At 36.8% G+C, this 15559-nt stretch overlaps 1 protein-coding gene across 1 annotated transcript in view; it reads right to left on the bottom strand.

Annotated features, from left to right (window-relative positions):
- Positions 1-15559, bottom strand: part of LOC133515774 (amyloid beta A4 precursor protein-binding family B member 1-interacting protein) — an 86322-nt gene that overhangs the window by 51577 nt on the left and 19186 nt on the right. The gene's annotated exons all lie outside the window — the stretch shown is intronic.

The raw sequence follows: 15559 nt of genomic DNA on the forward strand, positions 1-15559 counted from the left end.
TTTCCATTTTTGTAAAATTTGCAAGTAAGTACAACTAACTTATCTACTCATTGCTTTTTAGGGTTCCGTACCCAAAGGGTAAAACGGGACCCTAATACTAAGACACCGCTGTCCGTCCGTCCGTCACCAGGCTGTATCTCATGAACCGTGATAGCTAGACAGTTGAAATTTTCACAGATGATGTATTTCTGTTGCCGCTATAACAAGAAATATTAAAAAGTACGGAACCCTCGGTGGGCGAGTCCGACTCGCACTTGGCCGATTTTTTTTTAATGTTTTAAACTCTACCTACCGAACAATATGATCACAGAAATAGTGCTAATGCCCTGTTAAATATGTACTATTTTTAAATAAAGGCAGTAAAATAATGTTACATAAACTATTGTCATGGTAGTAAATTCGTATCTAATATATTTATTGTTATTGACACTGATCGGCGTTTTTTGTTAACAAAGCCCCAAAGTTATTTAACCTCGTAAGGCCCAGTGTACATCACAATGTACAAAGTAACACTTATAACTCAGACCCAGTCAAATGGGGCTATACCCACAAGTAAACGCCCAATGTACATTGCGATGTACACTAACTTTTTCAAAACATTCCATGTAAGTTTTACCGCCATCGGCCATTTTGATTAAACGCTCTGAATGACAGATGCCAGGAGTGACGTTTGACACTTGATGACATTTAAAGTGTCAAAAGAATCCATACACATCGGCCATTTTGTTTCAAGCATGCCACCAAAGCGGATGTGTGGTAAGTTAAATCTGGTTTTATTAGTTGAATCTTATGTTTTTTTGTTAAAAAATACTCTTTGAACATTATGATACATAAATATTTATCAGTTGTTATTTTAATGAAATATGATAGTTATATATTTTTTATGTCTGGTTGAAAAACATATGCATCGCAATGCACAGTGGCCGTTAGTACTATGTAATTAATTTATATCGGTTTTCATTTTAGCTAAAGAATTTAACTATAGAAGTAAAAAAAAATTTTTTAAACGTTTAAATGTTTGTTAGACTGAGAATATGTGATTTATTGCTGTCTTTAATAAAAACGAATTTATAATACTGCTTTTTATTTCAACTTTAATAAGGCATTAAGACCCAATGTTCATTAAAATGAACAGCACCGATGGGCTTCAAATCGGTTGCATTCTATCTGTCAGGACCATAGAACATCTAGAAAAAAATATAAAAAATCCTGGATAAGTTCTTCGCAAAAAAAAATTAAAAATAGTTCTTGGCCGCCAGTACATGTAGAGATATTGTACATTAGAATGAACATTGGGCATTTAGACATAATAGCATAATTTGTGCTTGGGGCTTACGAGGTTAATCTAGGTCCTTTTTGCAGCATCTAGTATGCCACAGGGTTCTTCGTTCAATCGTGAGAGTGGTTTCTTTCCTTAATGGATAGATTTAGAGCTTGTATTTTACATGGTTATATTATAACTTACAAGTTATACTTATTACAGGTATTAAAAATAGAAAAAAAAAACGAAAATAAAAACCGAATCGAAATTATCAAATCAATAAGGTGTTTAATTGATCATCATAAGCGTTGTTTAAAAATATTTATTTAACCTGGAAATTAAATAATAATACCTATCCACCCGGGTCCTAAGACATATTTATATGAATACATTTATTTAAAAATAAAAATAAAAAAAATAATGTCGACATTACATTAGGTAACTACCAATAGCCTGCGTGATACAGAAGGAAGGTTGTTTATTATTCAACTAATCGTGCACAGCATCCAGCGTGATAGCCGATAGCGACATCCCGGATGTACTTCAAAATAAAATTTAATTCAATATCTATAATAAATACTGGGCACCTTATAATATGTACGTGCTTACCTTATATTATTATTAACGGCTTCACCATCATGCGATTTTGAACAACGCTACGAGCAGGGATCGGAACCGGTTTTTTGCAAAAACATCCAAATAACCATATATTTCGGTTTATTTTATATTCTAAATGTAGGACTCAGTTGTGTTTTCAGATAACGACTTCGTATTATTAGATTGCCTAATTAGAAATGAAGTAATTAACAAAGAACGAAAAAATAGCGTTTTCGTTCCCATACAAAATACCGGTTTCCGATCCCTGGCTACGAGTAATAAATGATATAATAAAAAAATAGCACACAATGAATTATATGGAGAGTAGCTAACGTCCTCCACGAACAACGAAGGAACCTCACAGCTCCATAGCTGTGAAGTTCCTTCGTGGATACAATCCCCATGGATAGAATAGATAACTTAGGATACAAAGTAGCGCAAAATATCATTAGCGTAATAATTTTAATAGCACCATCTGAAGCATAGTGGGGAACATGTATGAAAAATATTTCATAATGTTTGTTCAATGTACAAGTTCTATTTAAATGTAAAAACCACAATTTTTTGAGACGTTTCTAAACGTAAACAAACAAAACTACTATCCATGAATAGATTAAACAGCCACGGCGACGCTACGCATCCTTGCCTAACACCCTTTTCGGTGCAAAACCACTCAGTGTACGATCCGTTTACTCTCACACAAGCATTGGAATGCTCATAAAACGATTCAAAATACAATTGAATTAAAGGCTTCTTTATAGGCATCTGAGTGAAATATTAAACTTAAATCGGAAAATAATTACCTACTAAAAATATTTTTTCTCTTACATGTTTCGATGGTTAGTTAAAGCAATAATAATTCACGCAACGATGCATCTATACTAAAATTTGTATCTAGAAATATTGAAATCTAGTCAAATTAAGTGGATTTCTGCAAAATATTAGTTTTTGCAATATGTGTAAGTAGTGTTTGAATAAAACGATAATAAACCGATTTCTAGTTCATTTTATTATTTATTTATAATATTAAAAAATTTATTCGTATATCCGAATATCACGTCCGAAAAAACGAATATTCGAATACCTGAAAGTTTCGAATATTTGCAATCCCTAGCCTCATTAAAACAAGCAATTGAACCTACTGACAAAGTTGCAAGATTGCATTGGACACATCTTTGTAAAGTATAACTTTCATAAATTGACCGCTTGTTCACATCTTCAGGCAATCTGGAGCTTTCCAAGGATTCCCATAAATTCTCGATCTGAATTTTATATTCTTATATCATGTTTTGATAATTGCAAAATAAGTTATCAAACTGTGTCTAATCTTTTTATTTATATAAGCTTTGTTTATATTTAATCAGTTGAAAACCTAGTAACAGAACTTAGTGTATGTGAAAAATAATACCCTACTTATTCCTATTTATAATTATTAAATTAAATTAAATATTATAGGACACCATTTCTTAAATTGACTAAGTCCCACAGTAAGCTCAATAAGGCTTGTGTTGAGGGTACTAAGACAACGATATATATAATATATAAATACTTAAATACATAGAAAACACCCATGACTCAGGAACAAATATCATGCTCATCACACGAAACTATATTTATATAAATGCGAAAGTAACTCTGTCTGTCTGTTACTTCCTCAAGTTTAGATAAAATTTGGTGCCTATAGATATAGTTTGAAGCCCGGGTTAAGTCAGGACAGTTTTTCTCAAACATCATTCCAGGCAGACGAAGTTGCGTGCAGACGCTAGTTCATTATAAAACTTACACGTCATGCAAAACAATGCACTTATTTAGTGAATAGAACAATTATAAAAGTTTGTTTCATTAACGATGTCGAGAACCCCATACGTGAGTAAATGTGGGTCCATTATTACCAAAAGCAAACAAGAAGCTATTCTTGAGCGTGGGTTGAGAGAGACAATGTCCTCAGACAGTCACGGACTCGAGATGTTTTGGACGGATCGTTAAGTCGATGGACCGAGAATACGAACGGCAAACAAGTCATTAAGCATCGGGACTTTAAGCTCATAGCAAATAGACTTTTTCAATTCCCGAATAGGTTTCTTTAGATAAAGTAACTCTTCTAGATGTAACTCTTCGGATAAAGTAACTTCTGTAGAAAAAAAAAATCGTATGCATATTAAGTTTTTTACCCATATCAAATGTAAGGCTTTGGACAGGTTGATGCAGTTCATTAAGTATGTGTTTGAGGTACCTTTGTCGGCGAACTCTCGGGAATATGCAACCAAGTCACGAGCGACATCAGCACGATTTGCAGCGCCTGTGTATGATTTGAATTTGAAACATCCTTATTTTACACTAGATTCTGCTCTGCAGACATTGTCCCAGGGGAAATAACGATACCCAGTATTTCTAAGTGGTTGCAAGAAAACAGTAAAAATGTGCAATGCGTAACTTTTCTCTTGAATCTACGCTGTAATTGAAAACAAGGTACCTACATATTAGGGTGGTCCTTATTTGTCGAAGTTATATTTTTCTATGGAACACCCGCTTAATGTTAAATCTATCACTAAAAAGCAATGTAATTTTTTTTACCAGAACTTTCAAATAAATATTAGGGGTCGCTACCGCACTTTGAAAATTTGGAGCCTCCATACAAGATTTTTCATTGTAGAAGGACGATTCTAAGTGTATTAATGTCTAATTTAACTTTTAATAACATTGCTATTTTTATTTTTAATTTACGGGGGTGATATTTTGTATGGGGGAACAATAATTGGTAAAAATAAGCTACTCAAATTACTAATTCCACGCAGACGAAGTCGCGAGAAAAAGCTAGTATTATAATATAAGTAAGTAATCTAACTAATCGATGTCTTATTGTTACTTACTCTTGTTTATGGAAGTCTGTATTGTTTGCATAACAAAACACAACGTCAACAACGTCAACGTCAAACACATCTTATAGAGGTACTTAGTCGTTCTTGAAATCCCTGTTTTCGCTGAGGCATTAATATGGAGGCAGTAATAGCAATTTTCTCAAATAACGTAAACAAGAGTCATAAAAATTTAGGTATTTATTAGTACCTAATATTCAAATAATTTTTGGTCTACTTAGTTACCTACCTGAACCTACCAATAACAATAACCGAGATTATGCCTAGCAAGTTTTGGCAGGCTCACTCAATGCATTGTATCACTATTACCCATACTACGTTTCTAAAAGAAATAGCGAACGAAATTTAAACTTTGAATATACTTTAGGGAAGTGAGGCAAAACAAAATTTTATAATAAGATCAGTCAGTTAGCACCAGAGATCTAATAAACGTCATTTCTAAGATCTTTTTAGGGTTCCGTACCCAAAGGGTCAAACGGGACCCTATTACTGAGACTTCGCTGTCCGTCCGTCCGTCCGTCCGTCCGTCTGTCACCAGGCTGTATCTCATGAACCGTGATAGCTAGATGGTTCAAATTTTCACAGATGATGTATTTCTGTTGCCGCTATAACAACAAATACTAAAAACAGAATAAAATAAATATTTAAAGGGGGCTACCATACAACAAACATATTTTTTTTGCCTTTTTTATAAATAATGGTACGGAACCCTTCGTGCGCGAGTCCGACTCGCACTTGCCCGGTTTTTTCTGTAAACGTGGGTTTATACCACTTTTTGCAAAACTCCTATTGTTATTAAACGGTAATATGAAGATTATGAAATCATCAATGTACCTACAATAATTTCTACAATTAAGTCATTAATTTATCATGAGTAATATATAATTTATAGGAATACTTTTCTTTTTTCTAGTGATTTTAAATTTGGTTAGACCTTTTTTTTTAAACATATGCGTGTAGAAGCAATATAACCAAAGTGGGAAGTAGCGTGCGTAATATTAAGTGTAAAGTCGACATTTTGCATTATGATATGTCCTTATGTCAGCATAAGAGGCAGTTGTGATGTGCCGCATATATGACCATCGTTTAATTAGAGTAGGTACTCGCAGCTATAACGTCCTTGTAACAGATACGGGCTCAGTTTCAATTGAGAGCTGCTCGCGTTTAACATAAAATACATACGTTAAACCAGACGACTCTACTCAAACTGTAAATTATCAAATATTACCACTAAATAATTTACCCGATTTTATTGCACGACGGCTTTAGCTTTGTGAATTAAATATAGTGCTCTCAAACGTATCGTCGACGTTTAACATCAGTGTCGTCGCCAGGGTTATTTAAAGTCGGAGCACGTGTTGCGCGGTTGTTGGGGTCCAAAACCGCCGGAAGGATGTCCCGTCCCCGTGCCCAGCGCGGGCGTGCGTTAGCATAACTTGTAACGCTTGCCATGCAGTCGTCACTAGCCCAACTAACTTTTTGTATAAGTACCTATCTTATTTTATATTTATTTTCATTTCAGAATTGGAACAAACGTCTAGTAAGTTTGCTTATAAACGCGAAGGCTAATAACCTTATTTATAGGCCTCCGCTGTCGCTCCATCGGGCCTAGGGAATGAAATCTCGAAACAAGATTGTCGATTCGAGATCTCGCGTGATAAATCTGAATTGAGATTGTGTGTTTCGAGATCCGTACCGTCGATCGATTAATCGAGATTTATTTCAACTTGCAGAATAATTCAGCCTATATACGTCCCACTGCTGGGCACAGACCTCTTCTTATGCGCGAGAGGGCGAGGGGAACGAGATTTGACTAAGTAATAATTTATCAATGAAATATTTTTTGTTCAAAATCCCTACGAAATCAGAAAATACTCCATGCTTAGGATACTTGCTGCTTGTTATATTTGCAAAATAAAACAGCTACTCGTACTTCCAAAAAATAGGGTAAGCGATCAAATATCATAATTATCGTATAATATTAAATAATTCTGGGTTCGCTAAATTTGTCCGATTCTTCCGCACAGAGCGCGCCACAGCGCTCTTATCGTCAGTTAAAGCCGGTCCCATACAGTAGCACTGCCTGAATAACAATAACATGAATCTAAGTTCAAACATATGTATTACTCAAAACAAAGTAAGTAATTCACATACATGTTTCAGATCTCGAAAATATAAATCGAGATCTATACCAAGATTACAAAAATAGAGATTTCCTAACAACGTTGAATCTCGATAGTTTCGCAGTTTCGAGACCTCGCGAAATCGATAATGCATTCCCTATTAGATTCGGTCTATCTGTAAGCAAATAAAAAATTTTTTCGGCGTTAAAACAGCATATAGCTCAAGAGAGGGTAGGGCACAGCATAGAGGATGTCATTCCAGATCTGGAGCGGAGGCCAACAGGGGAAGAAAACCGGAACCGAAGAAACCGCAGCCAAATAACACTAGACCCGAATTCATAGTGTTGTGTTCAACTGTTGATGCTGATGAGTAAGGTTGCCAGAGCTCAACCAGGGTGCAGGGTGTTAGAGTCGGCAACGCGCATGTAATACCTCTCAGGTTGCGGGCATCCATGACTACGGTGACCGCTTACCATTGGGCGAGTCGGATGCTTGTTTGCCACCGCCGTATTATAAAAAAATAAAAATAAAAATGTAGCTACGGAACAGCTACAAAGAGAACTAACCAAATGGTCCCAAACATTAACGACGTGGATGCGCGTTTGACGTCGACAATCTCCTATGGGAATGTAAACATATGGTACATAATGGAGACAATCCGAGCGCACGAACGCCACCGCGCCGGCCGCGGTGTCGCCGGCATTTCTGTCGCAATATTAAAAGATGCAGTAAGGTTATACTTATGCCATGATTCGCGTCATATTGAAATTTTAAGCACTGAAATTATTGTATAATTCTCATTCGTCATACGAAAGAACTTTCTCATTCATAAACAAAACTATTTGCATGCTAAATATATAATAGGTATGAGGTATTACATAAACATATATATGGGCTATCCTAAAGTGACTGCCGATAAGAAGGAATCAAAGACCATAATCCTCAACCAAACAAAGACTATAAATAATATAACCAAATGTGCTACTCGGAGGGCTCTCTGGTTTTTAGTAGGCACTCTCTAGTATCTAACCAATATTCCTATTGTTGTATATATATTTTCGTGCTAAAACTCTAAATATCGCCATGGTAGTCAGCCATTTGACCTCATAACGTCAAAACTGTTAATATGGTAAGTCTTATAGGGCGAGATTACCCAGGTTATGTGTAAGAAGACAAAGAACAGTCATTTTTCCAGATAACTGTGAGTAACCTATATGTATGTAACCCATTTGATTGCTCACGTGGGTATAGCAAAGCACATCAGTGTTCCCAGTTCGCCGAACCCACACACTATGCCCGCTATGACGCGAGTATAATGTTTATGACCGCACATTTCTATAACGTCGGCTAGAAATGGTTAGTTATGAGTGTTACGACCGACAGTGAAAAGCGAGTGTGCGTGGGAAGAAAATTACGTATAGGTAATATGGTGTTCTGCGTTCACTTCAAACTGGTCACTATACTAATCATCTATTGAGCCAAATGTATCGATTTCAGACCACGGTTTCAGCTAGTGACGAGGCTTTGTATTCTCTCGTAGCCATGATGCATGATCGCTGCGTGTTATTTGGTCCTACTGTATGAAGTAGGACATTTATGTTCTTATAGTTCTCCGTACTTGAGCAGCTCCAATGCTTACTGCGTCAAGATACTGGGCGATGTCGTACCTAAGTGTCGTAAGTAGGTACCTAATTGCACCGAATCTTGGACGGCAAGGTTTAGTGTTTCGCCTTTTAGGTACCTACTTACCGCTGAAAAATTACACTAACTACATTCTAAATTTAAGCCGTCAATGGCGGCAATCATAAGCATAGCTAAGCTTAGCTATACGTATGCAGCTATTTAATATTTCATAAGCTGAAAATAAATGTAATGTTAACCTACATCAACGTCTACATCTACGATATTAAATTCCTGCGCTTCTATATTACGCTTAAGTATACAAGACTGCGAGAAAACTAGCCGGGAACGGGTCCACCCACGAGGCGCTGCCCACCAACACAAAGCCTCCGTTCCTTTCACAACATTGCCACACCGAGCGCGGAGCACGCCCTGTGGACTCCAGGCTCTACAGGCAACAAGTCCACAACAGATCTCATATAAATGCCACCTGCTATGAGATTATATTATATATTATTTCGCTTCGATCAATATATTTTATGGCCCACTTGAAAAAATAATGTTGTCCATTCTGTTTACGTATCTACGAGTATACATAGTTAGCCTTTATAACTTCTAACAGTGACAAGCACTCATCGGTTTAAAAATCACGAGGAAAGCAGTCACTGCCCACAAAGCCTTACAGTTCATGCTGCCAAACTAAAGGGTGCCAATACCTCTACAATAAACAGTCAACGTCCATTTTAATCCCACTCAAATAAATGTTTTGATGTCGTCGATGCTCGGAACTAATACGTACTCTAGAGACAGACCGAACTGTTCTGAATAAAACTTTTAATATCGAATACGAAATCTGATACAAAAGAGGATATAGCGGTATAAATATGGAGTTCGTGGAATGGACATTTCTAATAAAGGTAAAGGACAGGAAGGAAATAAAATAGGTACCTCATTCACAGGCTCTGCTAAGTTCTGTAAAGATTTTTCAAACCTCTTCGGTTGTCTATTTTCTTCTCCGCACATCTCTACGTCTATGAAAAACGTGACCATCAAGGGGCAAAGTTGTTGTTTTACCACTCGTGCTAATATTGATATCCGAGCGAGCGAAAGATGCCAAAATTAAACCGTAGCGAGTATTTATTTATTTATTAAAATACAGTAGTATTCTTAAAAATAGTCGTAGGCCCACAAAACTCAACAATGAGTTTGACTGTGGGGTTGTCAGTCTCTAGTTATGTAACTAAAAGTAACTTATAAGTAGTAGGTAATTAATGACTACAATGTGTGAAAATGTTTTTTAACATAGGTTTAAATTTAGTCTTATTATTTTCACGTCTTATGGCTTCAGGCAAACTATTTAGTAAGTATGGAATTCTTTTCCTAAGGGTTCTATCCCCGTAGTAGTTATTAATTCTAGGAACGGATAATTCGGATAGTCACAGCCTTTGTGATGTAAGCATGATTAACTGGTGTTAAGGAATCCGCTGAGTTGAGCTCTAGGCAGCTATAACCCCTATGGTTATTTATCGCAAGTAGGTATTTATGTTTTAAGTAAGCTAACTGGCAAAATATTGCAAATTTTGAATAGAAGTCTGTAGTTACCTTTACATTTGAGTTTAGTTTTATGATTAACAAGTAATTTTATAAATCTGATCTGCATGTTCTCTATTATTAATTAATCGATACTGGTCTTGGTTGTGAGCCCGTAGCTGTCAAGAGCATAACTCAGTATTGAATTTACAAGTGACATGTATATAAACATCTAAGTTTGCTAGTAGGAACAGGAACTTGGAATTGTAAGTGATAAAACTTATCTAATAAAACTAACATAAATAAATAAAATTAACATAATATGACCAGGAGACGTGCTCATCTACTGTGATTCCAAGGTAAGTAATACATTCTACTTGTGGTATAGGTTCACAGTTACAGTTATAGTCGTTTTGATGAAAGCATGGGAAAGTACACTGAAAAAAATAGATAGCCGAACTGGTTTTGTAACTTTACTAAATAACTAAACTACGGTTATAAGAAAATAAACTTTGCATAAATTTACAAACTTATTTTGCAGTGTATACCCAGTACCTGAACACTGATAGCCAAACACGGTTTTGTAACATATAACACATAGTTCGCAAGTCCCAATTTTTGTGTAAACAGTAACCAAAATTTTGTTACAGTTATGCAAACATTTCTTTCAGTGTATGGGCACATAGTTTATAATTAGAGTATGGACATATAGTAGTTCCAAAGTGGAATCTTGAGCATTGCGAGGGTTTCAATACACGAGGGTAGAATAAACTAAGTACTCAAAATTGACCCTCATAATAGTTCCAAAATATACTGCACAAATAGGTAGTTCAAAAATATTACGAAGCAAGATCCTATTACATAGCTACCATAATAAACATATTATGTTTTTCGTAGGAGACGATTGTAACAGTGCTACTAATTGGTATTTATTTTCACTGTTAATAGCAACCTATACTGAAGGTGGTTTATCAATCAGTAGTTATTAAACTCGTTACCTACTTAAAGAGTATTTAGCTGCAATTATGTAATCCGATATCGCGGTTGGCATTGTTTGTTGACAGATATGTAGAAATCTGGTAGAGGTTTATCATAAAAAAGCAAGCGGTCACACTCAAGTTATAGACTGCGTTGCATAAGGCAATCACGGGCAAACTGTTGGTTAATAATCAATGTAATAATACCAAATGGAGCACAGCGATAGGTTTGGACAAAACATTATTATGTTTAAAGTTTAGCAGCGTAATACACAGACAGAAGTAGATAATTATACATTGTAATACGCTTCGGTTTGATAATTAACATATTTATTTAATCTGCACTGCACAATACCGGAAAGAAAATATACTTGGAATCAGCAATCCTAACTATACTTGGCGCAAAACTAAGTGGCGAGTCAGGTCATAATGCCATCTCTTTCACGCTTGGTTGGTCTTAACAAGGCTAAAGGAGATAGCATTATAATCTCAGTGGCCAGTTAGTTTTGCGGCAAGTATAATCAAACATTAAGCTAAAGACAAATATTTAATTATTTGGTACAATATATTTTAACTAGTTTAAACAATATTGTAGTACATGAAAACACATACCTATAGAATAGAATAGTTTATTCGCAAGAACATGTATATACAAAGGTGGACACATTTGTAGGGTATTCATTCATTTGGCATGCAAATTTTTGGAACATCAACAGCATAAAAAATTATTTACATGTATGTGAATATGAACTAACATCTGGTAGTTACTTATTCGTTAACAGAAACAATGTTCCTGAAGCCATCTTGATAATTTTGTCTTAAATTCTAAATCATACAATAATTTAATATTATCAGGAAGCTTATTATAAGTTTCAATAATTATATTGCAAGCATTACGCTTACAAATGTCAGTATACCTGTATACAGTACACCTGTCTTACTCATAAATTTTACAATATGAATTGTAATGTAAGGTTTAAAGCAATAAAGATTAAAAAAAAAGTATGTCACCGGTCGATAAAGAAGTTTTCCTACTCCTCTACTGTTATCTGTCATTTATGCATTCATTAACACGAATATAAGAACATACATAAAAGGTTTCAAGAAAAGTCTATATTGTCTATTCCTCATAAAAGCTCTTGTGCTTTTAATCGCTATAACGTTACTACGATTAATGGCTACCAACCTAACAAAACCAAAACGAATACAGTTTTAAACTAAGTGCATTGCTGCCAACTTACAAAATATTCATTTGGTTGCATAGTAAAAATAATTACTTCATAAGTCAGAAACACGCATGTGACACCCGTAATATAGCAACACCCATAGACTACGAAGACCGCTTAGCGTTGCTTGTTAGTGTCCGTAGGCTACGGTAGCCAAAATTGAGAAAAAAACTGTCCAAAAATTTAATTTAGCAAGTAGCAAGTACCAGGGCCTCATGAGTTACGAGGTGTCGCTGACCGGCCGGCCGCGGCCCGGGGCGGGCCGGGCGCGTAACAAGGTATGCTCGCGCGTCTTGGCTATATACTTTTGCTGTAATTTGTTTACCTAAATTAAGATTTATTTTTGTTGACTCGTAGGAAAAATATTGTATGCAACGTTGTATAAGTAGGTCAAAAAATGCTCGTGGCGTATTCCTTTACAATGTTCGCCTACGCCTTCGGCTCCGGCTCACATTGTAACTCACGCCACTCGCCTTTTTTGACCCTTCTTATACAACTGTTGCATAAAATACTATTTTGTACTGTGATCGACTGATCGTTGATTTCCTTTAAAAACATCAGAGCGCAACTTAAAATATTTCATATTAATAGCTTTGACAAACAGATACACTTTTCTGATATAGATACATGCTAAAGGTAAAATATAATATTTCTATCCTGCTCAGATGGCAGAAGAAACCAAGTACACGTTGGGTGCAAACAGTGGAGAGTCTCGTTTTAATGTTGAGTTCACCGAAAATAGATGCATTTGTACGGAGTTCAATCCACGCGATGCGGAGCATTCTCCGCCAGCACCACATCTCAATCGCATCTATCCTAGGTACGACGGATTTCGATTTTAATGATCCAGGTTTCGGACGCGTACAGAAAGTTCGAGAAAACAAGGGTACGCATTAGTCTGATCTTTGTTTTACGTTTTATGCTTCTGTTCTCCCATATTTTCTCGGGTTGTTTCACCGCAGCTTAGCGGTAAGAGCGTGCGACTTTTAATCCGAAGCTCGCGGGTTCAAACCTCGGCTCGTACCAATGAGTTTTTCGGAACTTATGTACGAAATATCGTTTGATATTTACCAGTCGCTTTTCGGTGAAAGAAAATATCGTGAGGAAACCGGACTAATCCCAATAAGGCCTAGTTTACCCTTTGTGTTGGGAGGTTAGATGGCAGTCGCTTTCGTAAAAAGTAGTGACTAGGCCAATTCGTGGGATTAGTTGTCAAGTGGACTCCAGGCTCCCATGAGCCGTGGCAAAAATGCCGGGATAACGCGAGGAAGCAGCGTTTCAACGCAGTTTTGGCCATCTGGGCTCTTTTAACCACCTCTTGGTCGCAGTCACTTGTGTACTACCTCAAAATCGTGCACCTCGTTGGTTATCTCCATTTTACCAGAACGATGAATAAACATCAACTTCGTCTTACTTCTTTTGATCCTAAGATCATATTCATCGCTGACGAGCTCAATCCTTTGCAGCAGGACTGCAAGTTCTTACCTATTATAGTCGTGTCGTCTGCAAAACGGAGGTTATTGATTTTTTGGCCACCAACCTGGATACCACCCTCTCAGCCTTCCAATAGCCTTCTCAGTATATGATCTTTTCTAGATCGGTGCATATCCTATTGATGTAGTCATTCCTGTCTTTCCTACAAAGCCTCTGGATCTCATTATGGAGCTCCGAGTGTCTGGAGCTATCCTGATCGGTGTGCTAGTCTGATTTTCTGAGCAAACTTTACTTTCGTTGATTTTATCCCAAGTCTCGGTGCTCATCCAGTCAGCTTTAGGCCGTGTTGTTTTGTTGGCAGGTTCAGCTAGTTTACCTGTTTCAAGGGCAATGGTTTTAAAGGTATTAGGTAGATGACCCAGCGGATTTAAAACTGCAACCTGTAGAGGAGAACGTCTGGTCATACGAAAGCGAAGGTAAAACGGAGACTGTCGCTAAAGCTAGGTCAATAAAACTAGTGGCTTTTTAAGCTGTAGACCTCGTAGATCCCCATGGCTCCGGCATTTTGAAACATTTCCAAAAACTGATTTGAAAAAAAAAAAACTAGTATATAATTGTCGAACATGCTCACCAAATTTCACGAGAATCGGTTGAGAAAGTATACGACCTGTAGAGAACATCCGGAGTCCGTCACGGGACCCACCAAAGCTGTATGATAAAACCAGCATGCAGCGGTGCTATTTACTTATTGTTACTTATTGGATTGATTGCCTTTTAAGTTCTGTCGTTTGGTAAAACTAAAGGCAATATAAGTGTTAATTGGTATTTATTTTTAAAGTAATTACCGTGATACGTAATTATACTTTTTCATTCGATAGAACCAGTTTTCGAAACACTTATTAAAGCCCGAAGTCTGGGTCTCTAAAATGGCCGTTTTGTATGCCTCAACCGCTTCTTCGGCGTTCGGTACCGTTGACCACGAAGTAGTTGCTTGATTTTTGAAAAAGTGAAGAAGTCATTGGAGCTTAGTCTGGACTGCACGGCGGGTGATTAAGATTTTCGACGTTTTGCTCTTTCAAAAACTCAATTGTCTGCCTAGCGGTGTGTGTGAGCTCGCATTATCGTGGTGCAGAACTATACGACGTCTGGGGTTGTTTTTTCGGAACTCGCTGATAACTTCTGGTAAACAAACATTGGTATACCAGTCAGCTTTGACCGCGTTTTACGATCTTCTAGCACGGTGGTGGCAACGTGGCCACTTTTCGCTACAAACGTGGCGACTATTTTTGTTCGAACTGCTCCGTGAGCGTACACTTTTGTCGGTTTTGGCTCATCTTGGAACACCCAAAGAGTCGACTTCTGTTTGGAAACCGGATCGTAGGCATATATCTAAGACTCGTCACCACTGATAATGTCGTAAACGTGTTTAGAGTTTCCTCTGTTGAATTTTCGTAGAGTTTTGCGAAACCATCTAACGCGAGCCGTTTTTTGGTCTTCACAGAGTAAATGTGGTATGCAAAGCTAAGAGCTAAGTGGTCATGCAAAATATTTTGAACACTGGTCCCTGAAATGCCCAATGAAGATTCTATCTCACGGTATGTCGCATGGCGATCTTTGACGATCAGTTGCCGTACAGCATCAATGTTCTCCTGAGTCACGGCTGTTTTGGTCGACCTTCACGATGCCTATCACTAAAACTAGAGCAACCACGTTGAAATTCTAAATACCAACGTTTCACAGTGTGGAGGCATGGTGTTTCATTATTAAAAACAGTAGTTAACTCTTCAAAGCATTGAAGACGCGTTAAACCTCTTTTGAAGTTGTAAAAAATTATCGCACGTAAATTTTCCTTTGACGTTTCCAGTTTCAAAACTGACTTTTCAACTTTGAACCGACGCTGTACTGGAACGATTCA

The sequence above is a fragment of the Cydia pomonella genome, chromosome 1, assembly GCF_033807575.1.
Source record: "Cydia pomonella isolate Wapato2018A chromosome 1, ilCydPomo1, whole genome shotgun sequence".
Lineage (NCBI taxonomy): Eukaryota > Metazoa > Arthropoda > Insecta > Lepidoptera > Tortricidae > Cydia > Cydia pomonella.